This window comes from Lacerta agilis, chromosome 17, assembly GCF_009819535.1.
Source record: "Lacerta agilis isolate rLacAgi1 chromosome 17, rLacAgi1.pri, whole genome shotgun sequence".
NCBI lineage: Eukaryota > Metazoa > Chordata > Lepidosauria > Squamata > Lacertidae > Lacerta > Lacerta agilis.
The window spans coordinates 2,410,757-2,434,281 of NC_046328.1; the positions used below are offsets into that span (position 1 = coordinate 2,410,757).

The following is a 23,525-nucleotide window of genomic DNA, read 5'->3' on the forward strand; positions in this document are numbered from 1 at the left end:
ATTATCTACTCTGAACGGCAGCAGCTCTTCAGCGCCTTTGGCTGAGATCTTTCCTGTCACCTGGTACCTGATACTTTCAACTGGAGATGACAGGAGTTAAGCCTGGGATCTTCTGCATGCAAAGCATGTTCTCGTCTCTTGAGTTGCAGCCATCCCCCTGGACTAGCACTGCTAATAGTCTATAAATATTTGACTGGCAAATACCAAGGAGTCGGAATTGTGTATAGCAGTAGAAGGATGAAGAGCCAGAAGTAATAGGATGGAATTACTGAAAGGAATTTCTTAACTGGCTTATCCTGGTTATTTATAGCACATTTGCTGCTGTGGTGTGCCTGGGTGCTGTGTATTTATCATGAATATGGGGCAAATATCCCCTGTTGTAAGAAGCATAGGGAGGGGAGCTGTTTGTAGAATCCTTTTTTGGGATTCATGTTTCCAGTCAATCTAGGACAGGGGTGGGAAACCTGTGGCCCTCCGGATGTTGCTGGACTAAAACTCCCATCATCCCTGAAGCTTGAACATGCTGGGTGGGGCTGGTGTGAGTCTGGGTCCCCATCCCTAATGAGGGAATGTTCACACTTGAAATACAAATTGGCTTGGGAACAGTTTTAATGGCCACAGCCGCCTCCTGAAAATATTGGGATTGACTGATTTATTTTAAAAGCTTGTTGCAACACACAAACATGACTCACGGATTTTGGGGTGGAAGTCATCAAGCATTTTTAAATTTTGCATTGTGGATGGACTTCCCCATCCCCTCTATGAGGACTGAACTGCATTTGCAGAGTGTGGTGTTTTTGTCAGAACTGCATCTGCGTTCAGCATCTGCTAAGGAAACACTGTGAAAAGCTAAATGAGTCCTGTTGACTGGTGGAAGTGAGAGCCTTTTAGCCTGGGGCTGGTGTGAAGCCGTGCTTTTGTTTTCTGGCTTTATAGGTCCTTAGATGTAAGAAAGTGATCTCCTATATTTACACTCCTGTCTGATAGCAAATGGTACCATCAACATTCTTTCCTGACTTACTGACCTCTGAACTGGGGGGAGGAACATTCTGAGCTGCCATTTTAAATGCGCATGGCCACCTTAAAGTTAGATCATATGGGAAATGCACAATATCACTTTGCCAAGTCATATTTATGGATCTCGTAATAAAGGAATAGCTGCAATATAATTATACCAACCACTGGCTTGTTTGGTTTGATATCTCTATTGGGATTCTATTTGTTTCATGTAATATAGTATCTTCTTTGAAACTTGGATGACCAAAATCAAAATCTATATGTGTGTTCTAATGCTACTTCCTGTTTTAGTTTTGAAACATGTGCACCAGTATATCCAGGGAAGATATAAAGTGATGTGTAATGGAACATAAACCTTGAGCCCTACAATACTATAGTGAAATATGATAAGTGCTTTTAATGACATAATTGTCAGGCAAGGACAGGCAGGTACCTTGAGACTCTGGGGAGCCAGAAGCCTGGAGACAGCAGGAAGAGGATGAAAATGGCCTCTTCCAGCTGTGAGTTGCTCAGACAGAAAGAAATAAGCAGAGATGTCAGCCTTCATAGTTCTTGGGTAGCGTTGGATTAGTCTGCCAGCATCATCTGACTTTGTAGACCAGGAGCATCATGGAATGGAACTCCAATCTGAAATTGCTTGCAGTTAGCAGCCCCAGTGCAGGTGGGAGCCAGTGCCTGAGCTTCTGCAATGTTTGTGAATAATTCCCCATTTAAATTGGACCACCAGTACAGCTCCTACATCCATTTTTAAAGGGAGTGACACAGAATCCATTGCTGTGCAATATCTGAAGCAAGGCCTTTGGACCATGTGCTTTTTGGAGTATGTGCAAATTACATGGAGGTCAGCAGAGCACAGGAAAGAACCGTGCATATGATATGTCAACTGCTTTTCCCACCACAGTGCCAAGAATAGTCTGTTGCCCTATGAAAGAAACAGAGAGAGAGAGAGATAGAGAAAGGGAGGGGAATCTTTGGCAGATCAGAGAGTGCTTTTCAGGTTGGATAGCTTAGTTGGTAGAGCATGAGACTTTTAATCCCAGGGTTGTGGGTTCGAGCCCCATGTCGGATGAAAGATTTCTGCATTGCAAGGGATTGGACTAGAAGACCCTCATGGACCCTTCCAACACTACAATTTGATGATTCAATATTCCTTTACTGCAAGGAAGTCGGGCCTTGTCTTTGACACCAGTTTCGCCAGTGGAGAGAACGCAGAAATAAAGAAAATAATCAAATCTAGCATGCAAGGGGCCACTTGCATAATTTGGTATTTGAACGATTGGTATTAATAATTGTAATATAAATTGGTATTGTTATGATGAGGCTATTATTGGATTGCAATTGAAAACTAATAAATATTATTTTTAAAAAATTGCTTACTTGGACCAAACTTCCTATATTAGATTGCTGTAACATGAGGCGGTTCTTGTGCTTGGTTCAGAAACTGCAGCTAGTTCCTAATGCTGCATATAGATTTAAGGGTGGTACATCTAGTCCAGGCTTCCTCAACCTCGGCCCTCCAGATGTTTTGAGACTACAATTCCCATCATCCCGATCACTGGTCCTGCTAACTAGGGATCATGGGAGTTTTGGGCCAAAAACAGCTGGGGGGGCCGAGGTTGAGGAAGCCTGATCTAGCCTCACAGACATTGTGCTGCTGCTTAGGGATCTGCCCTGGCTGCCTGTTTGCTACTCAGCCAAGCACAATGTTTTATTTATTGACATATAAAGCACAACTTGGGACCAGGATACCTTCACTATTACAAGCCAAATGAACCTTTAAGATAATAAAGCTCTGGGAAATTGGCCTTTTCAGAAGTAGCACCGGCCCCCTCGAATGCTGAAGAAGAGATTTGGGAAGCTCTGTCTGTGGGATGCTTCAGATGTCTCCTAAAAACACATGTTTTGGATGCTTGGTGGTGTTACCCTGTTCAGTTGCTGATTTGCTATCATAAGTGATGGAGTTTTTACAATTTATTTATGGCACAATAATTTTCATTACATTATTTTATTGTGTTTACTGTATTTTGAATTCATAGTATCTTTAAGCTGCTTAGGGATTTTTGCCAGAAAGGTTAAGTGGTTTATAAATTTGCCAAATTAAAAAGAGGAATATGTGCCTGCTAATGTGGCTGATCAGCTGTTGCCTGAAACTATGTAGATAAATGGGGACATCTGCTTGAGAGGGCTGTTTGTGTTCATTCTGCGCTGGATGGAGAGGATGCTGTGGGGACAGTCATGGGGAAGGTGTGAGAGAGTAAATCCTATAATGGGTGGGGGGAGAACGTGGGACAGGATGCTAGGATGTTAATGTTGTTCCCCCCTGTACTTTCCTCCAAGGCTCTCTTCTTTCCACCTCCACAGTTTTATCATCACAACACCCCTGTGAGGTAGGTCAGGCTAAGAGATGGTCAGTGACCCATTGAGCTTCACTGCTGTGTCTTTGCTTGTGCGACATTCTGTGCACTGCTGCATGCTGTCTATATGTGATTGCTTGCAAGTGTGGTGGTCAGAGAAATTGTCCCTTTGAATACTTTCAGTTCCTTTTACACTCAAGTTTATTGCTGTTGTGATTGCAGATTCAGAATTAGAAGTACATAGGTCTGGCATAAGCTTTAAAAAGAAAAGGGGGGGGGGAGGAGTGGGCCAGATTTCAAGGGGACCAGGTTAGGCACAGCCCCTTACTTTCTTTCTGAATGATTTGTGGAAGCTGAATAAATATGTGGAAGTGGGTTTTTTTTGTTTTGTTCTTTGAAAAAAGCTGCATAATGATTAAATAGGCTGTAGAGCGCACCTTGTTACAGAGTTTTCCAGGTGCAGAATTGTTCTTGTTTTTCTCCTGTTGTTCTCCCCCTCCCAGGCCTGCCTGTAAGGAGACTAAGAGTGTGCAAGTTGCATCCTGGAAGCATTGTTGCCTGTTTTTGTATTCATTTTCTGTCAATGCCTTTGTCCTGGATTGTCTTTTGGAAGGCTCTTGGGGGATGACTGAATTACAACTGGCTTTCTTTAGAGCACAGCAAAGGCAAACAATGAAAAACTGCCTTTCCTGGAGTCAGGAAGCCGGAGTTATTGTAAGGCACATAGCAGCCTTTTTAATAAGGTAAAAAGGAAGAAATATAGGGTGGTGGGTGGGTGGGTGATGCTTGTTTTTTGGGAGCAAGGGGGAAAATGTACAAGAAGAGAAAAAAGGTACCCAAGGTGAACAGAAAGGCTTCAGTAGGCCTCTTTTTAAACACATAAAAGCACTGCTATTTCAGTAACAGTTTAAAAAACAACAAACCAAAAGGGGTCTGCTGAAACACAACCCTGATTGTCAGTGAAATAAGTAGAAGATCTGTGTCTTGGTAGCAGAACATTTGCTTTGAACTAGGGACCTTCTCCCCTTCATGGATCACTGCCTTGTCGTGGCGAAGGGGCTTGAATTACTCAGGGAAGCTATGAGCTATGCCGTGCAGGGCCACCCAAGATGGACAGGTCATAGTGGAGAGTTTGGACCAAACGTGATCCACCTGGAGGAGGAACTGGCAACCCACTCCAGTATCCCTGCCAAGAAAACTCCATGGACAAAGACAACAGGCATATAAAAGATATGACGCTGGAAGATGAGCCCCTCAGGTCGGAAGGCGTCCAACATGCTACTGGGGAAGAGCGGAGGACAAGTACAAGTAGATCCAAAGCTGATGAAGCGGCTGGGCCAAAGCCGAAAGGACACTCAGTTGCGGATATGCCTGGAAGCGAAAGGAAAGTCCAATGCTGTAAAGAAAAGTATTGCATAGGAACCTGGAATGTAAGAACCATGAACCTTGGTAAGCTGGATGTGGTCAAAAATGAGATGGCAAGAATAAACATTGACATCCTAGGCATCAGTGAACTAAAATGGACGGGAATGGGCGAATTCAGTTCAGATGACTATCATATCTACTACTGCGGGCAGGAATCCCGTAAAAGAAATGGAGTGGCCCTCATAGTCAACAAAAGAGTGGCGAAAGCTGTACTGGGATGCAATTTCAAAAATGATAGATTGATCTCGATACGAATCCAAGGCAGTCCTTTTAACATCACAGTAATCCAAGTTTATGCACCAACTTCCAGTGCTGAAGAAACTGAAATTGACCAATTCTATGAAGACTTACAACACCTTATAGAAATGACACCAAAGAAGGATGTTCTTCTCATTATAGGGGATTGGAATGCTAAAGTAGGGAGTCAAGAGATAAAAGGAACAACTGGCAAGTTTGGCCTTGGAGTTCAAAATGAAGCAGGGCAAAGGCTAATAGAGTTCTGTCAGGAGAACAAGCTGGTCATCACAAACACTCTTTTCCAACAACACAAGAGACGACTCTACACATGGACATCACCAGATGGGCGACATCGAAATCAGATTGATTATATTCTCTGCATCCAAAGATGGAGAAGCTCTATACACTCAGCAAAAACAAGACCTGGAGCTGACTGTGGCTCTGATCATCAGCTTCTTATAGCAAAATTCCAGCTTAAACTGAAGAAAGTAGGAAAAACCACTGGGCCAGTAAGATACAATCTAAATCAAATTCCTTATGAATACACAGTTGAAGTGAAAAACAGGTTTAAGGACTTAGATTTGGTGGATAGAGTGCCTGAAGAACTGTGGATGGAGGCTCGTAACATTATACAGGAGGCAGCAACGAAAACCATCCCAATGAAAAATAAATGCAAGAAAGCAAAGTGGCTGTCCAATGAGGCCTTAAAAATAGCGGGGGAGAGAAGGCAAGCAAAATGCGAGGGAGATAGTGAAAGATACAGGAAATTGAATGCAGATTTCCAAAGAATAGCAAGGAGAGACAAGAGGGCCTTTCTAAACGAGCAATGCAAAGAAATAGAGGAAAATAACAGAATGGGAAAAACCAGAGATCTGTTCAAGAAAATTGGAGATATGAAAGGAACATTTCGTACAAAGATTACCACAATTAAGGACAAAAGTGGAAAGGACCTAACAGAAGCAGAAGACATCAAGAAGAGGTGGCAAGAATACACAGAGGAACTATACCAGAAAGATATAGAGGTCTCATACACCCCAGGTAGTGTGGTTGCTGACCTTGAGCCAGACATCCTGGAGAGTGAAGTCAAATGGGCCTTAGAAAGCCTCGCTAACAACAAGGCCAGTGGAAGTGATGATATTCCAGCTGAACTATTTAAAATCCTAAAAGATGATGCTGTTAAGGTGCTACACTCAATATGCCAACAAGTTTGGAAAACTCAGCAGTGGCCAGAGGATTGGAGAAGATCAGTTTACATCCCAATCCCAAAGAAGGGCAGTGCCAAAGAATGCTCTAACTACCGCACAATTGCACTCATTTCACACGCTAGCAAGGTTATGCTTAAAATTCTACAAGGCAGGCTTAAGCAGTATGTGGACCGAGAACTCCCAGAAGTGCAAGCTGGATTTCGAAGGGGCAGAGGAACCAGAGACCAAATTGCAAACATGCGCTGGATTATGGAGAAAGCTAGAGAGTTCCAGAAAAACATCTACTTCTGCTTCATTGACTACGCAAAAGCATTTGACTCTGTCGACCACAGCAAACTATGGAAAGTTCTTAAAGAAATGGGAGTGCCGGATCACCTCATCTGTCTCCTGAGAAATCTCTATTTGGGACAAGAAGCTACAGTTAGAACTGGATATGGAATAACTGATTGGTTCAAAATTGGGAAAGGAGTACGACAAGGCTGTATATTGTCTCCCTGCTTATTTAACTTATATGCAGAATTCACCATGCGAAAGGCTGGACTGGATGAATCCCAAACCGGAATTAAGATTGCCGGAAAAAATATCAACAACCTCAGATATGCTGATGATACTACCCTGATGGCAGAAAGTGAGGAGGAATTAAAGAACCTTTTAATGAGGGTGAAAGAGGAGAGCGCTAAATATGGTCTGAAGCTCAACATCAAAAAAACTAAGATCATGGCCACTGGTCCCATCACCTCCTGGCAAATAGAAGGGGAAGAAATGGAGGCAGTGAGAGATTTCACTTTCTTGGGTTCCATGATCAATGCAGATGGTGACAGCAGTCACGAAATCAGAAGACGCCTGCTTCTTGGGAGAAAAGCAATGACAAACCTAGACAGCATCTTAAAAAGCAAAGACATCACCTTGCCAACAAAGGTCCGTATAGTTAAAGCTATGGTTTTCCCAGTAGTAATGTACGGAAGTGAGAGCTGGACCATCAAGAAGGCTGATCGCCGAAGAATTGATGCTTTTGAATTATGGTGCTGGAGGAGACTCTTGAGAGTCCCATGGACTGCAAGAAGATCAAACCTATCCATTCTCAAGGAAATCAGCCCTGAGTGCTCACTAGAAGGACAGATCCTGAAGTTGAGGCTCCAGTACTTTGGCCACCTCATGAGAAGAGAAGACTCCCTGGAAAAGACCCTGATGTTGGGAAAGATGGAGGGCACAAGGAGAAGGGGACGACAAAGGATGAGATGGTTGGACAGTATTCTCGAAGCTACTAACATGAGTTTGGCCAAACTGCGGGAGGCAGTGAAGGATAGGCGTGCCTGGCGTGCTCTGGTCCATGGGGTCACGAAGAGTCGGACACGACTGAACGACTGAACAACAACAAGGGACCTTCTGCGTGCCATCCCTGGCATCTCCAGGTAGAACAGAGTGTGTCCTCTGCCTGAAACCCTGGAAGGCTACTGCCAGTCTGTGTAGGCAGTACTGAGTTGGATGGACCAGGGGTCTGACTTGGTAGGATGTACCTTCCTAAAGGTGAAGTTAAAGGTACCCCTGAACGACTCTGGGGTTGCAGCGCTCATCTCGCTCTATAGGCCGAGGGAGCCGGCGTTTGTCCGCAGACAGCTTCTGGGTCATGAGGCCAGCATGACTAGGCCGCTTCTGGCGAACCACAGCAGCGCACGGAAACGCCGTTTGCCTTCCCGTTGGAGCGGTACCTATTTATCTACTTGCACTTTGACGTGCTTTCAAACTGCTAGGTTGGCAGGAGCTGGGACCAAACAACGGGAGCTCACCCCGTCGTGGGGATTCGAACCGCCAACCTTCCGATTGGCAAGTCCTAGGCTCTGTGGTTTAGACACTGAACCACGTGGATATGGGAGCAGGATTGTGCCATAACCTCCATATGTCCAGTGCAATGTGAGAACGAATTCTATGTGTGAATAACTGCTTTAGTCTTTGCAGCCCTTTTAAGTTGTTGGAGGGACTGCATCACATCAACATGGCATTCATTCATTCATTTATGTTTATATCCCAACTTTCAGCCCTGGCTATCTTTGTTAAGTCGTTCAGTCATGTCCGACTCTTCGTGATCCCTATCTTATATAGTAGTAATTTTGCACTGGTTAGTTGCAGTTGCATTCTGCAGTTTTCCTTTAGTCAGCCGCTTTTGCCTTAAATTACAGAGTGAGATGCAAATTTCCACAAATAAAAGATATTTTTGGATATTTTGTTGCCAGTGGCAATTCCTCTTCATTTTATCATTCTGCATTTCTTTTCTGTTACCACTTCAGGTTTTTGTTTTAAAAAAATACAACTAGGCTTTATTTTTGGCCACTGCACAGAATATAAACCTCTTAGTTCTATTTTTAGTCCTTTTTAGTAAGGCTAAATTGGGTGCACTGATGCCTCGCAGACCAGATATTGAAGTGAAATGGCTTTGACGTCTCCAGCCAATTTTCCATCTCCGCGGAACGTGTTTATCCATCTTTGTCATAGCTTTTATCTTATAAGGGCTTGTTGTCATGTTTCCAGTGAAGGATGAAATTCGTTGAAAACCACGGTGTGGTCTTTTTTCTTTTGGTATTTGGGTATTGGAAGTATGCGGTTCAGTGATGATCTTCTTTTCAGCTTAGGAGTCAATGTGGAGCAGTGAATACAGTGAGCGCCCGAAATGCAGGTGTTAAGGTTCAACAGCTGAGGCTGCAAACAGGTGACAGAGCGTTACCTGAGTGTGAGCTGACCTGAGAACCATATGCAACACTTGAATCTGCTACTTCAGGCCATGCCAGGCTCCACATAGCATATTGTCAACTGTCAATAAAAATGTAAAAGTTCTGGAAATTTTGACACGATGGGGGCAGGAAGGACAGAATATTTGTGTGTGTGTGTGTGTGTGTGTGTGTGTGTGTAAATATACATTTTAAACACACTTTACAGATTGAAAGTCACTTTGTTATTTTAGGAACATGAAATGTATTATGTATAATGTGGTTTGCCATTAAATGTGGTCCTCCAGGCTTCTGGGTTATCGTTTATTTATTTTATTTATTAGCCTAAATTTGTATTCAAAGATCTCGGGGGGGGGGGGGGTTCACAGCATCAAAATAAGAACAAAAACAAAACCCAGCTATAACAGCACCCCAAAAAACATTAAAAAAGACATAGAATTATTTTTTATTAATTAAATTTTCTCAGGACTCTGTGCCACGCACTCCTCCACAGACCGTATCCTTTCGAACTCCTGCCCTTTGCTTTCTGTGTTTACCCCGCTGACTGGAATCATAGAATCCTAGAGTTGGAAGAGACCACAAGGGCCATCCAGTCCAACCCCCTGCCAAGCAGGAAACACCATCAAAGCATTCCTGACAGATGGCTGTCAAGCCTCTGCTTAAAGACCTCCAAAGAAGGAGACTCCATGTGTATTTGGACTCTGTTGATGCCCATTGCTTACCTGAAAGGGGTATATATATATGCACTGTATATTCTGGCATATAAAACTACTTTTTAATCCAGGAAAATCTTCTCAAAAGCCGGGGGTCGTCTTATACGCTCAGTCGTTTTATATGCCAGAAAATACGGTATGTGTGTGTTTGTGTAAATATCTGACGCTGACATTGCCATGTGCCCCCTGCAAAGTTTGCATTGAGGAAATGTAGCTCTTGGACTGAAAAGGTTCCCCATAGCTGTTCTACATGTAGGGAGAATCCTTTCAATATGAACCTCTCTGATGCGGGCTCCCCATCTATAGGAGCACATCTGTCCATCTAGCACAGTCTTGCTTACTCAATGACTGGCAGCAGCTCTCCAGGGTTTCAGGTGGGGTTCTTTCTCAGACTATGAAACCAGATGCTCTGCCACCGACTGAAAGCCTTTCAAGCTGCTTTGAGCTCCTGAGAGGAAAGCGTGACCCCTTCGTATGGGCTTAACCCTATTAACATCTCTAAGCCTCAGTCCTGCCAGTAAAATGTGAGTAATAGTAACCTACTTTACTGGGCTCTTATGAAGAGGAACACAATAAAGATTGCAAAGCTTCTGTAAATTGTGTGATGAGTGCAAACTGTGAACCAGGAAATTACCTTGATCCCACTCATTGATCAGGAATGGCCTTGCTGCATATCCCCCATATGCTACTAAGGTTAGATAGAGACAAATGGAATAAATGTTTACCTCTTCCTCCATTTCCCTCTGCTTGCCCTGTTGCCTCTTCCCAGACAAATTCTTGATTGGAAGCTCCTTGGGACAGTGATGGGAGTATATAAATATGCACGTATTATTTATGCTAGCAAATAATAGAACCTTTGCATGCCAGAAAGACGCTTGCATTCCTGCGTATGTGTATGCATGCCACTCGCTGAAAGAACCAAATACAACTTCTGTGCTTCTGTAAGTTTGACTTGTGACAACTTGTGTCTCACTTGTACGGGCCAGTGATTTGCATGAGCAGCAAGTATACCGTTAGATTTTGAGTACAGGACTGTCTCCGATACTAGGCGGCCCTGAATGTGTTAAAGTTACACTGTGGAACCTAGAGAGTTTCTGCTGCATCAGAGATCTGCAGGCTTGCAGTTTACATATATTATGTTGCTTGCTTGCACAGACAGCTCTTGTGTGTGAAGAGATCTCAGCCCAAGGTAATGTTTGAGCCTTCAATTACCGAGTGCCACATGGTGATTGATTTTGATAATTGCCCCTCTCATCCTTAGCTTGTGACAAGTTGGTATTTTGCAGTGGGGAAGCTTGATTAAACCATCCTACCTCAGCTAATTGTTAGGAATGCCATTCTTGCTCATTCTCTTCTAAAATCCTTTTTATCAAGCTATTTGGGAACACACATGACTGAACAGTGTAATTTGCTGTCGGAACTCCTTGAGTTAATTGCTGGGATTTCCTCCCAGTCTCCCCATCCCCTTAAACTAATGCTTTAAAAAAATGGCTCACCTTCAGTTGGGGGCATAAATAAGGAATGTGTGAAGGGACCACATTTCGGTCATTAGAGGCCTAATGATTAAACTAGTAATGTAATCGCTGTTTACAACCCTTGATCTCGCATTGCCTGTTTGCACAAAACATGTGTGAATGGTCTCCATTTAAATATATATCTTTTACTTTAACAATTTTTAAAAGTTGTAAAATAACTTACACAGTACTTGCTCATGTAAAGTAGATTCTTATGAAAATAATCGGTTTTTATTAAAACAGTTTTTAATGTTAAATTTGAGAGGATTGTACCCCAGCTTGGGATCTGCTGGTCAAGGAATATATTACAGGTGCCCCCCCCCTTATGAATAATTGACTTGTGCGTGAGCATGTATATGTGCAGCGCTGGGAAATAATTTAATTAATAAGTTGAAACCTGTGGCTCACAAAGAGACCCTCCCTGCAGCCCACACAGGGTGTCGGTGAGGGTGGAGGAAGCCCTGAAGAGACCCGGGGCGGCGGTGGCTGCTGCTGCTTTCTCATGCATCCTCCAGCCTCCTGCCAGCCCCAGAGTTTCAATTCTAGTTGTGGATATTTTTGGATATAGTATTTTTGGTGTGGTTTGAAGAGAAAGCAGCTGAAAGTGTGTTTAAAGGGGGTTTAGAGGATGCTCACCACTTAAGCAATTTTCACTTATGTGCTCAGGGGCCTGGAACATAACCACGCCTCATCCAAACTTTCTAGGTATATGCTACCCATACACATTTATTTTATTTTATTTCCTCCCTGTTTTTAAGACAGCATTTCTTCTCAAAGTGGCTCACATCAATTTAAAAAGAGAGGGAAGTGACTTGCCACCAAACTTTCAAAATAAGACTACAAGACACTGGGGGAAAGAGGAATGGAAAAAAAAGATTAGAAAAGGAAGACCAGTATTTCAAGGCCTTTATATCTAGTTCAGGCCAGGTTCAACTTTGCTTGCTGGTCTTCTTGGCTGAATAGCAATTGCTCGCGCTTATCCCCTTTCTTGAATTCTCTGTGGCCCACCTGCTGCCCCTCCCAGATGTTTTAGACTACTGAATAGGGTTGATGAGACTGTCAGCTCAAAACATTTTGACGGCACCAGGTGACCAAAGACTGCTCTATGTTCGTTGCTTTTTGTGTACAATTTAAGGGGTTGGATGTATGCATGCAAACTGGGTATAATTGCTCTTTGCAAATTTCCAGATTCTTTGATTATAAATGGCTTTGAACTCTTCAGTCAGTGCCTTTCAAGTTGTGCCTCTGTCTCTTCAAAGCAGGAACAAAAAAGAAGCTGAAAATGTGTGGGTCATCTGAAGGTATTAGATACATGGCTTTGTGGGATATATCCTACTTTGTGGGATATATATATTGTGGGAAATATAGTTATATTTTAAAATGTACCGGTAAGTGTATCTAAATCAGGGGTCCCCAAACTTACATGGCCTCGGGCCAGTTCCTCCAGTGCCGATCGCGCGGCGGGCCAGAGGGTGGGGGAGCACGTACCCATACACGCACGCTCGCCTTTTCTGGGTCAGCGCGGCACCAGAAATAGCTTGTGCACACGTGCAAGCGTCATTTCCAGTGCACTTCTGGCACGGCGCGACACCAGAAATAGCATGTGCAGACCTGGAAGTGCACCGGAAATGACGCTTTGCGCATGCGCAAAAGCTATTTCCGGTGCTGCGCTGCGCCAGACGTGTGCTGGAAATGATGCTATGCGCACAAGCTATTTCCGGTACCGCTCAGACCCGGAGATGGCAGCCGCGCTGGGGGGGCGGATAATTGGCTCGCGTGGGCCGTATCTGGCCCGCAGACCTTAGTTTGGGGACCCCTGATCTAAATCTTGGTTTACAAGTGTGTATATCAGTGACTTCCTGCAGCTATTGTAGAGGTGGTGCCTCCCCTCCATTTTAGTTTTAGAACAATGGCAAGTGGAGTTGTTCCAGGAGTATTGGTAATTATAGTATTATAGACACCATAGGTACACAGTGTTTTTGTTACCCTTTTTAAACATTTGGGCAGGAATTGCACCTCTTCCAGTGTCCTGCTTAGGATGTGTCCATACCAGCTTCCTCTGGTAAAGGGACCCCTGACTGTTAGGTCCAGTCGTGGATGACTCTGGGGTTGCGGCGCTCATCTTGCTTTACTGGCTGAAGGAGCCGGCATACAGCTTCCGGGTCATGTGGCCAGCATGACTAAGCCGCTTCTGGCGAACCAGAGCAGCGCATGGAAATGCCATTTACCTTTCCACCGGAGCGGTACCTATTTATCTACTTGCACTTGATGTGCTTTCGAACTGCTAGGTTGGCAGAAGCAGGGACTGAGCAGTGAGAGCTCACTCCGTCGTGGGGATTCGAACCACCGACCTTCTGATCAGCAAGCCCTGGGCTCTGTGGTTTAGACCACAGCGCCACCCGCGTCCCATGTTCAAAGGTGTGACCTGGGAACAAATGGGGAGAGAGACCAGTTGGAGATTGAATTCTGAGTTTCAGTGCTGGAGAATATTAACCCCTGCTCATCCATGAAGTTCACTGGGTGACTCTGGTCTTTCACTCACTCTTTAGGCCTAAACTATTTTCGTGAGGCTACTGTGAGGGTAAAATGGAGTTGAGGAAACCATGTACACAGCACCTTGAGTTGGGGTGGTGTGCCTTGTTTCATTGCTTGGTGAAACAGAAACGTTGCTGCCTCACTGACGCTGTGCTTCTGTTACCTGCATTGCAGCGGCCCCACAAAGCACAAAGCTTCTGGCAAAATCTTGCCTCTGCTGGCAGTGCAGGTGGCCAGGCAGGCGGCAGAGGTGAGGAGGGCACCACCTCTTGTGTTCTGTTGCTCAAGGCGAACGCCAGTGGGTCAGGCCTTGAGCTTTGACAAAGGGTGGGAGTAAAATACAGTGAATATTTGTGAAAAAGTTGAAACATCAACAAATAAAGCTTTTGTTAAAAGCATTTCTGGCGAAGCTCTCATTAGGATGCCATCATTGTTACAGGTAGGTAGCCGTGTTGGTCTGCCATAGTCAAAACAAAATAAAATAAAAAATTCTTTCCAGTAGCACCAGTAGTTGGTCTCTAAGTTTGTTCTTGGTATGAGCTTTCGTGTGCATGCACACTTCTTCAGATACACTGAAACGGAAGTCACCAGACCCTTAAATATAGTGAGAGAGTGGGGAGGGGTATTACTCAGAAGGGTGGTGGGAATGGGGGAATCAGCTGATAGGTGGATTCTTGGATTCTAATGCTGGTTTTAGATAGTTTTAGCCGCTGTGGAATTTTGTTTTGGTGATTTTATTTGGATTTTTTGGGTTGTGGTTGGGGCTGGGCTTACTGCTTTTGTGATTTTATTTTTGGTATTTTAATTATTAACTGTATTTTTTTATTATTTTCTGTGAATCCACCCAGAGAATTTGGTGGCATGGGTGGTCCACAAATACAATAAAAGAAATATAGATATGAATAAAAGTGAAGTTCCCTGCACACATGGCAAGCACATTTTAAATGGATTTCAGCACGCACAATAAGCTCGCACAGCTTTTGCTCCTGCCAGTTGCTGGGCATAAACCAGGCTCCAAGTGTTGGGAGTACATTTTAGGTGTGCTATAAATATTAGAGGATGTGTTCTTCTGTGTTCTTCTGCTCCCCCCCCCCTGTCTTCCTCATCAAAAGCATTGCTCCATGCCAGAGCAGGGTTTTCACAGGGAGGGTTTAAAACTGTCCCTTGGGGCTTTTGCTTTCTTTGTTTTGAAAGCCACCAGCTGGTTTTCCTTCTTTAGCACAAGCTCAGTCTTAGCCCACAAACACTTTTTAAATCTGCATGTATTTACCCGGTGTTGGAAAGGATCCTTGCACTATGATGCTCCAGTGCTTACGTAATTTATTTATTTTTTGTGGTGTGTGGAATTCTTGTATGCTTTCAGCATTGAACACCAGATTCTAATGGCTGGAAAAGGCTCTCCCCTGCAACACCCCCCAAATGCAAGAGTAGCGTGGAAATGTGGCAAGGGGATCCCATGGGCCCCTTAAATGCTAATAGCTTATTATGTAAGCGGCTCTCTCTCCATTTTACAGTATAAAAAAGAGCTCTGATATGGGCAGAGTAAATTGCATTGCCATAGGGGGAAATGGCATATTGCAGAGGAGGTGGTAGGCTCATTGCCACTGTCATATGGAAATTAGGAGGTGTGATTTTGAAGATTGTGGTGCTGATTCACACAATATTTACATACATACATACAGGGCCGTCTCAAAGGGATCGTGCGCCCTGGCGCGACGATCCCTCGGCGCCCCCGGTGGGCCGCCTCTCCGCCCACCTCCCTCCCGCGCTGGCCGCCCCTCGGGAGGGGGGGTGGGCGAGCGGGGGATGGGGGCGTGGCGCTGCAAGCCGGCCACCCTCCGGCGCCCCAGCTGGAGCGCTGGGAAGGGCGCGCAAAGCCCCACGCTGCTCCAGCGCCACGTCCATCATCCCCCGAGGGGCGGCCAGCGCGGGAGTGAGGTGGGCGAGCGGGGGATGAGGGGCGTGGCGCTGGAGCGGCGCGGAGCTTTGCGCGCCCTTCCCAGCACTCCAGCTGGGGCTCCGGAGGGTGGCCGGCTTGCAGTGCCAGGCCCCTCATCCCCCGCCCCTAGGGCGGGGGCAGGTTGGGGAGGGGGCGCCCGGTATGCCGGCGGGCTTGCGGGGGCGCCCCTGGGGGGCCTGGCGCCCTGGTGCACCGCGCCACCTGCCCCTATGAATGAGACGGCTCTGCATACATACTTACTTACTTACAAATACTACCATTGCGCTTAAGGAGCTCAGGGTTAGTGTACATGGTCTGCCCCCTATCAGTTTTATGTTCCCAAGAAATGAGTTGGATTAGACTGAGAAGTAGTAACTGACGAAGGCCATCCAGTGAGCTTACCAGATGGAGGGGAATTCGAACTTGGTTCTTCCTTAATTCTCTAACACAGTCTTTGCCATCCTTGTCACCTCCAGATTTACAGAAGAGCAATTACCGTATTTTTCTGTGCACTGGACAGGGTTTTTTAACAAAACAAAAACCATGCCAAAAAACTGGGGTCGCCCAATACATGGATAGTGGCATGGGGGGGGGAGATGCCGCTGCACGCGGGGAGTGATCTGGGGGTGCTGGCTGACGGTGCGCAGCTTCTCCCAATGCCGCTGCATGTGGGAAGCGTTCCCTGGATCGTTTCCTGCCTTGCAGCAGCATGGCTGGCTGGAGCACAACTTCCTTCGATGCCTTCCCTACCTGCACGCGGGAAACGATCTAGGGAGTGTTTCCTGTCCGCAGCTGCGTGGGGGGGGGGGGTTAGGCTCAACAACTTTGGGCCATCTCCCCTCATTTTCTTGAAATTGTGTCCCCCAAAATAGGGGGGTCTTATACATGGGGGCGTCTAACAGACAGAAAAGTACAGTATACCTGATTGCACAAGTTTTGTCGTCATTTTTTTTAAAGGTTTCCAACTCCTTATGTTGCACACAAAAAGAAAAGAGTATGCTGTGACAACGTGGTACCTTGCAAGATATTTTTAACTCAATTCCTTGACAATGATAGGAGCTGTAATACACACTTGGAGGTTGCCAGGTTCATGGAAGCCGCTCTGGTCACTGCACTTCTTGCAGGATTTACACGAAACCTACATCTTGTTTGTGCAGAAGTGATTTGCAGATTTGCTGTATGTTCATGATTCTCACTAAGATGGCTTTTGGTTGCCAGTTTGCATGTGCTCAGTCTAATCTACCCCGCAGAGATACTATGAGGTAAAATGAGAAGCCCATATAAACCCTACTGAGCTCTTGGAGATGAGACAGGATACAAATACAGCAGGCAAATTATAATGTAGATTTTTCTTGGGTAGTTTGCTTGTGGAACAATCTCGCCAGTGAGGCTTGCCCGGTACCATCTTTTTCAGGCACTGGGCAAAATCTTTCATTTTTTACCCAGGCTTCTGGCCCTTAATTTGAAGGGTTTAATGTACTTGAGGCCTCTTTTCTGTAAGTCCTCTCTTTTGTTTTTAAGTTTTTGTTCTACTGTAGTTGGTTTTAGTGTTTATTTTGTAAGTTGCTCTGAGCCTAAAGAAAGGAAGGAAGGAAGGAGGGAAGGGCCATTCCATTTTGGGCTGCATGAAGAGAGTCAAAGAGTTGGCAAATCTGTTAAAAAAGAAGAAGAGGGGGTGGAGTGGGAGGGGGGGCCTGAAACAAAATGTTGCAATGTGGAATGTTGCTGTTCATCAGCTTGCCATGCCCTTTCCCAGGATACTCCATCCCTTTCCCCAAGGTTTCCATTCTCAACAGCTAACTAGTGTGCTCCATCTATGTTGGGGTGTTTGGGGGAGTTCTCTACAGGGTTTTTTTTGTTCTTCTGCAGATCTTGGGGCTCGCCTAGGTCTGTTGTCTGTTGTGCAAGGATGGTGCCATTTTGGAGAATGAGGTCACTATTTGTATATAGGATGGAAATTTGCCTGCTCAGCAGTATCTTAGAGCAGGGCTTTCAGTGTGGTTGCCCCTGTTCTGTGGAATGGCATCCCTCTTGAGATACCACAGGTGCACAACATCTACACTTTCTAGAAACAGCTGAAGACGTCATCTCCCCCCACCCTCGAAAAGCTTTCCCAGCTAGATGTATAAATCTCCGCCATAGAGTTTCATTCTTAAAATTGTTTTTAAACTTAGCTTCTGTTAATTTCTGTGCTATTTTTGGTGCCTGTTTTTTATTTGTCTTTATTTTGTACATCACCTTCGGATGTATGTGGAAGGCAATTATAATTAATTATGGGACCCATCTCCAAGAAAAACCTCCAAAAATGATATGCAGCAACCCACTGGAAAACATAGCAAACAAATTATGTATGATCTAGTTGAGATTTCTGCATTATGGGGGTGGACTGGCTGACCCTTGGAGTCCCTTGCAGCTCTACAGTTCTATAATTCTATGAAATTTAGGGGTGTGGCAATAAAAGGTTGTTTGTTTCCCGTGCTACTCAAGAGTAAACACATTGAAATTAGTAGACATGGTTAAGTCAGTTTCATTAATTTTGGTAAGTCTTCTCTCTGAGCAGGCTTTCCCTGGTTACAACCCATAACCCACCCACCCCTTTCAAACACACAGACCTGCAAAACTGGAGAAAGAGAAGCTTGATAGTAGAAATTTGTTAAGCTGCAGCAAAGGAAATGTTTTTTTTTAAGTGGGGTGGGGAGACAAGGCTATTGGGCTGGCTTAACTAGTGTTTTTGGAGCCCTCCCTCCCTGCACCTCCATCGGGCCTAGTAGTTGTGTGTCAATTCACCCACAGGCTCTTTGGACAGCAGCCAGGGTTACCATAGCTACAAGTTATTACTCACTGCCAGAACTGAAATATGGGGTGGGGTGGGGGGAAGAAAAGGAACTACTGTACTCATATATTTGGCTGCAACCCCCCCCCCCAACCAAGAGATAAAGGGCTTTCTGTAGCCTAATGTTGGATGTTTTTGGTAGGCCTGCCTTGGTTGAGGTACTGAGAGAAAGCCGTGGGATTTAACGCATTGTTACTGGCAGGGTTTCCAAGGATACAATCTTTTGATCCATGCAAGAAACATGCAACTGGTATTCCTAGAATTGTAGAGTGGGAAGGGACCCCAGGGGTCATCTAGTCCAACCTCCTGCATGGCAGGAATCTCAACGAAAGCACAGTGTTAGAAACACAGATATATAAACTAGGTGCTAAATGGCTCCTTAAACCAAAGTTGCAGTCACCAAAACGGAATGTCTAGTTGCCATTTTTGGGCAAGACAGCTCTAAAGTCTTATTTTTCAATTGATGGACTGACATTGATTGATTCTCAGTTATACATCCGGCTAGTTCAGATGAGAACCTTGAGCCAGGTTAAGAGCTTTGAGAACCTAAAGAAGAAAAGTCACTTGATTCAAGGACAGTTTACATATATATTGGCCTATTTGGACCTCTTTTTCTTGATGGTGACTGCTCCTGCTCAGGCTGCATAGAAAAAGCAATTTGGTTCCAGAAATTCATTCTGATTGTGCAGACAAAATATAACAGATAGATTAGAGGTAAGAACACCACTTTGGCTCTCACCACTGGAAGCTATAGCGGTAAAGAAAAAGAATATGATAGAAGGGTGGACAACTTATAGAAATTTATTAAAACAAAAGGAAGGAGAGTATAAATTAAAAGAATTTAAGGAATTACCTGGGAAATTAACAACATGGTTACAATATCATCATTTGAATGAAGTATTTAAGAAAGGTAGGATGCGAGGGTTTAGGGAACAAATATCACAACTGGAGAGAGACGTGTTGGAATGTAATGTAAAAGTGTTGTCTAAATTGTATAAAGTATTACTGGAATGGGAGATAAAGGATGAGCAAGTAAAATCCTCAATGATACACTGGGCAGTAGATATTGATCATAATATGGACATGGAAGCTTGGGAACAATTGTGGAATATGGATATAAAATTTACAGCATGTTATGGTTTAAAGGAAAATTGTATAGAAATGATATAGTGTTGGTATCTAACACCGAGTAAACTGGCAAAAATGTATAAATCTAAATCAAACAAGTGTTGGAAATGTAAAGAGAAAGAAGGTTCTTTTTATCATATGTCTTGTAGTAAGGTTAAAGCTTACTGGGAAATGATATACAATGAATTGAAAAGGATGTTCAAAATAACTTTTGTAAAAAAAAAAAAACCAGAAGCATTTATGTATGCTATTACAATAGCAAGAATGTTACTTGCCCCAAAGTCGAAAGAAGCAGAAGTTCTAGTAAAGGAAGAATGGATACAAAAACTTATGGAATATGCAGAAATGGTGAAACCGGAAGAATAAGAAATCAAGATAACAAACTTTTTTTGGTAAAAGAATGGAAATGGTATTTTGAATATTTACATACAGATAAAAACATTGGCAGGATTATTGTAATAACCTGCAGTTTCACAAGAGTATATATTTAAAGTAGATAATTAAATGAGCAAATTAAATGAATTTGGATATGCAGAAGATGTTAAAAAATAAATTTAATGAAGCACAGAAAGAGGGGGAAGGAAGTCAAACTTTGAAATGTTAAATTGATTGTAAAACTAATGAAATGTATAAACTTGAAAAGTATAAATAAAACTGCACACCTCACATACGGGTTTTAGTGTGTGAAAGCAGTCCAGATCCAATGATCCCCAGGCATGCATCTCCAGATGGTGGAGATGTCAGGGGCTATACTGGCACCCAGTCATCTTCACTTGGTCGCAAGTGGTCGAAAGCCAGATGTAAAATGTGCCTGGCACCTGGCTAATTTCGAACACTGCAAGCAGCCATGACAGGTGGCCACCTAACCTCTGCTTAAAAACCTCCAAGGAAGGAGAGTCCACCGGCTTCAAAAGGCACACTGCCTTGGAACGTGCAAATCCACTTAGCTATAGGATTCCCATGTGTCCTAGGAGCATTTCAGCCCCATCTGCACTGTACATTTAAAGCAGTATCATGCTGCTTTAAACAGTGACAGCTTCCCTCAAAGTATCATGGGAAGTGTAGTTTGTTATGGGTGCTAAGAGTTGTTAGGCAGGCACCCAATTCCTCTTACAGAGCAGCAGTTTCCTGAGAAGGATTGTTAAACCACGCTGGGAATTGTAGTTCTGTGCGGGGAATTGCAGTTATCTAGTATATACCCGAGTATAAGCCGACCCGAATATAAACCGAGGCACCTAATTTTCCTACAAAAACCTGGGAAAGCTTATTGACTCGAGTATAAGCGGTTCACCTTTGCCGCTGTGGAGGAGGAGGAGGAACGAGCAGCCCGAAAGCAACCCTTTGGGCTGCTCCTTCCTCTTCCTCCTTTGCCAAGTTTGCATTTATGCGAGCAGTTCAGGAATGGAACAAGCTGCCTGGGGAGAGTAAAGAACCGCTGTTCTTGTACACTTCTTAAGGAATGGTTGACTGGGGAGAGCGGGTGGCGGCACGAGCGGAGAGAAAGGGCTTATTTCTCGCCACCCCCACCACCCGCCTCACTCGAGTATAAGCCGAGGGCAGCTATTTCAGCACAAAAAATGTGCTGAAAAACTAGGCTTATACTCAAGTATATATGGTAATTAAAGTTTAAAACAGTTTTTGAAAAACAAATAAAATAAGACAATTACAAAATTTTAAAACCCAACTCGTGACATTTCTAACAGAACGCTGTTTGAAACAAACAGATATTTATGGTCTGTTTAGGAAACTAGAAGCTAAAGAAAAAAACAATGTGAACCAGAAAAAGGTGCCTGGGTGGGGGTTCAGCCTTAAGAGGTGCTTTTAAAAAGAGTGTTTTACTCCTATAAGCACTTGAATTGTGTGTAACTGGTCTGCTCTTCGCTGAATCGGCACCTTAGGTTATAGTCCATTTTAATTTGTCCCATTGAGCTAATAGGGAATCACAGGGAGGCAAACTTGGGCTGGCTTGTTTTGTTTGTGCTGCCACCATAGATAGAGTCTGTTCCCTGTTCACCATATTTATTTATTTTTAAATATGGAACGCTTCATGAATTTGCGTGTCATCCTTGCGCAGGGGCCATGCTAATCTTCTCTGCATCGTTCCAATTTTAGTATATGTGCTGCCGAAGTGAGCACTCACCATTGAGTCACATTGAACCCCAAGAAGTGTGAGAGGGGTGTGTGTGTGCAGGTTTTTATTTGACTCCCTTTCACCTGCCTTCTTTTCTTTGCCTTTCTGAAGGAGCAGATGCATTGGTGAACCAAATCTCGTAATTCCAGAGAGTCACATTGTTCCCCGAGGGCCTTCATCTAGAAATAAAACTACTCTCCTCAGCTCCACTGCTTCTCCTTTGGAGTACAAGTGCTTTCCCTTTTCCGATTTCCCGCAGGCCCATCGTACTGCTAAAATTGAAATATCAAGATGTCTGAAACAGCAGGAAGCCCTATCAATGTGTTGACACCTGGAGGAGCAATTTTTTTTCAATTAGCTTTTATTTAAAGTAAAATAGGCCTGTCACTTTAGCCTACAGAATGCATGTTAAATAATGTAGGAAGACCCTGCTTCTGATGGAGGAAATATTTCCCCCACCCATCTGACTTCACTTGGATTAGGACTCAGTGGCAGTTCAGAAATGAATTGTAATTAATAGACAGGCCATAACATGGGGCATAAATCTTGAGCCATTAACAAAGCTGAGGACAGGAGTCGGGGGAGGCTGGCCAGCTTTGTGTGGCCTGCTTATTTCATTTCCTTCTGATGAGATTCCCGGCGTATTCCTGATACATGCATAGCTGTCAACTTTTCCCTTTTCTTGTGAGGAATCCTATTCGGAATAAGGGAATTTCCCTTAAAAAAGGGGAAAAGTTGACAGCTATGTACATGGACTTAGCATTTCCTAGGAACTTAAAAAAAGCCCTCTTAGCGCTTGTGACTCAGACACATACTTCTTTTGGCAGCAAAGGTACAGAATAGCTGCTGTGGTTAGTAGCCTTCACCTGTTTGTCTAATCCTCTTTTAAATCCATTGAAACTCATGGCCATCACTACATTCTGTGGGTGCAAATTGAATAGTTTTAGCTATATGCTTTGTTAAGAAGTGTATTTTCGTTTGTCAACAACTTCATTCTATGTCCCCAAGTTTTAGTTTTATGAAAGATGGAGAAAAGCTTTTCACTGTCCACTTGGGTGGGATACAACAACAACAACTTTCTCCACTAGATGATGGGAGAATGTCTCATGTCTCCTCTTACTTGCCTTTACCCCACCCCCCTTATTACCTTTCCTCATAGGGGAGTTGCTCCAGCTTCTTGATCTCTAGTGGTTTAGTTATATACACCTGCATTCCGGGAACCTGAGTGCCTACTCTTGCATTAGCAAGTCAACTGAGCCTAGTGGCTCAGTCCAGCTAATCTTTGGCTCCTTCCCTGTTTCTGACCTTGATTCAAAATTTATCCATTCTTTCAGATAGGTTTCTCCCCTGTTCTGTTACATTTATTGACCTCTCATTGATCGTATGATAGCCATCTGTCAGGAATGCTTTGATGGTGTTTCCTGCTTGGCAGGGGGTTGGACTGGATGGCCCTTGGGGTCTCTTCCAACTCTAGGATTCTATGATTCTATGTATGGTGCTTTTGTTTGGTTTTTGTTAGTCACCTTGGGAATACTAGTGTACTGATGATGTGGGGTAGGCAACCTAAGGCCCGTGGGCCGGATGCGGCCCAATCGCCTTGTCAATCCAGACCGTGGACAGTCTGGGAATTAGTGTGGTTTTTACATGAGTAGAATGTGTGCTTTTATTTAAAATGCATCTCTGGGTTATTTGTGGGGCATAGGAATTCGTTCATTTTTTCCCTTCAAAATATAGTCTGGCCCACCACATGGTCTGAGGGACGGTGGACCGG

At 44.1% G+C, this 23,525-nt stretch overlaps 1 protein-coding gene and 1 non-coding gene across 2 annotated transcripts in view; one reads left to right on the forward strand and one right to left on the reverse strand.

Moving 5' to 3' along the window:
- NCOR2 (nuclear receptor corepressor 2) overlaps positions 1-23,525 on the forward strand; it is a 355,588-nt gene that overhangs the window by 54,828 nt on the left and 277,235 nt on the right.
- Positions 21,653-21,759, reverse strand: LOC117039342. Its single transcript, XR_004425760.1, has one exon. It is a non-coding gene; the product is annotated as a U6 spliceosomal RNA (small nuclear RNA).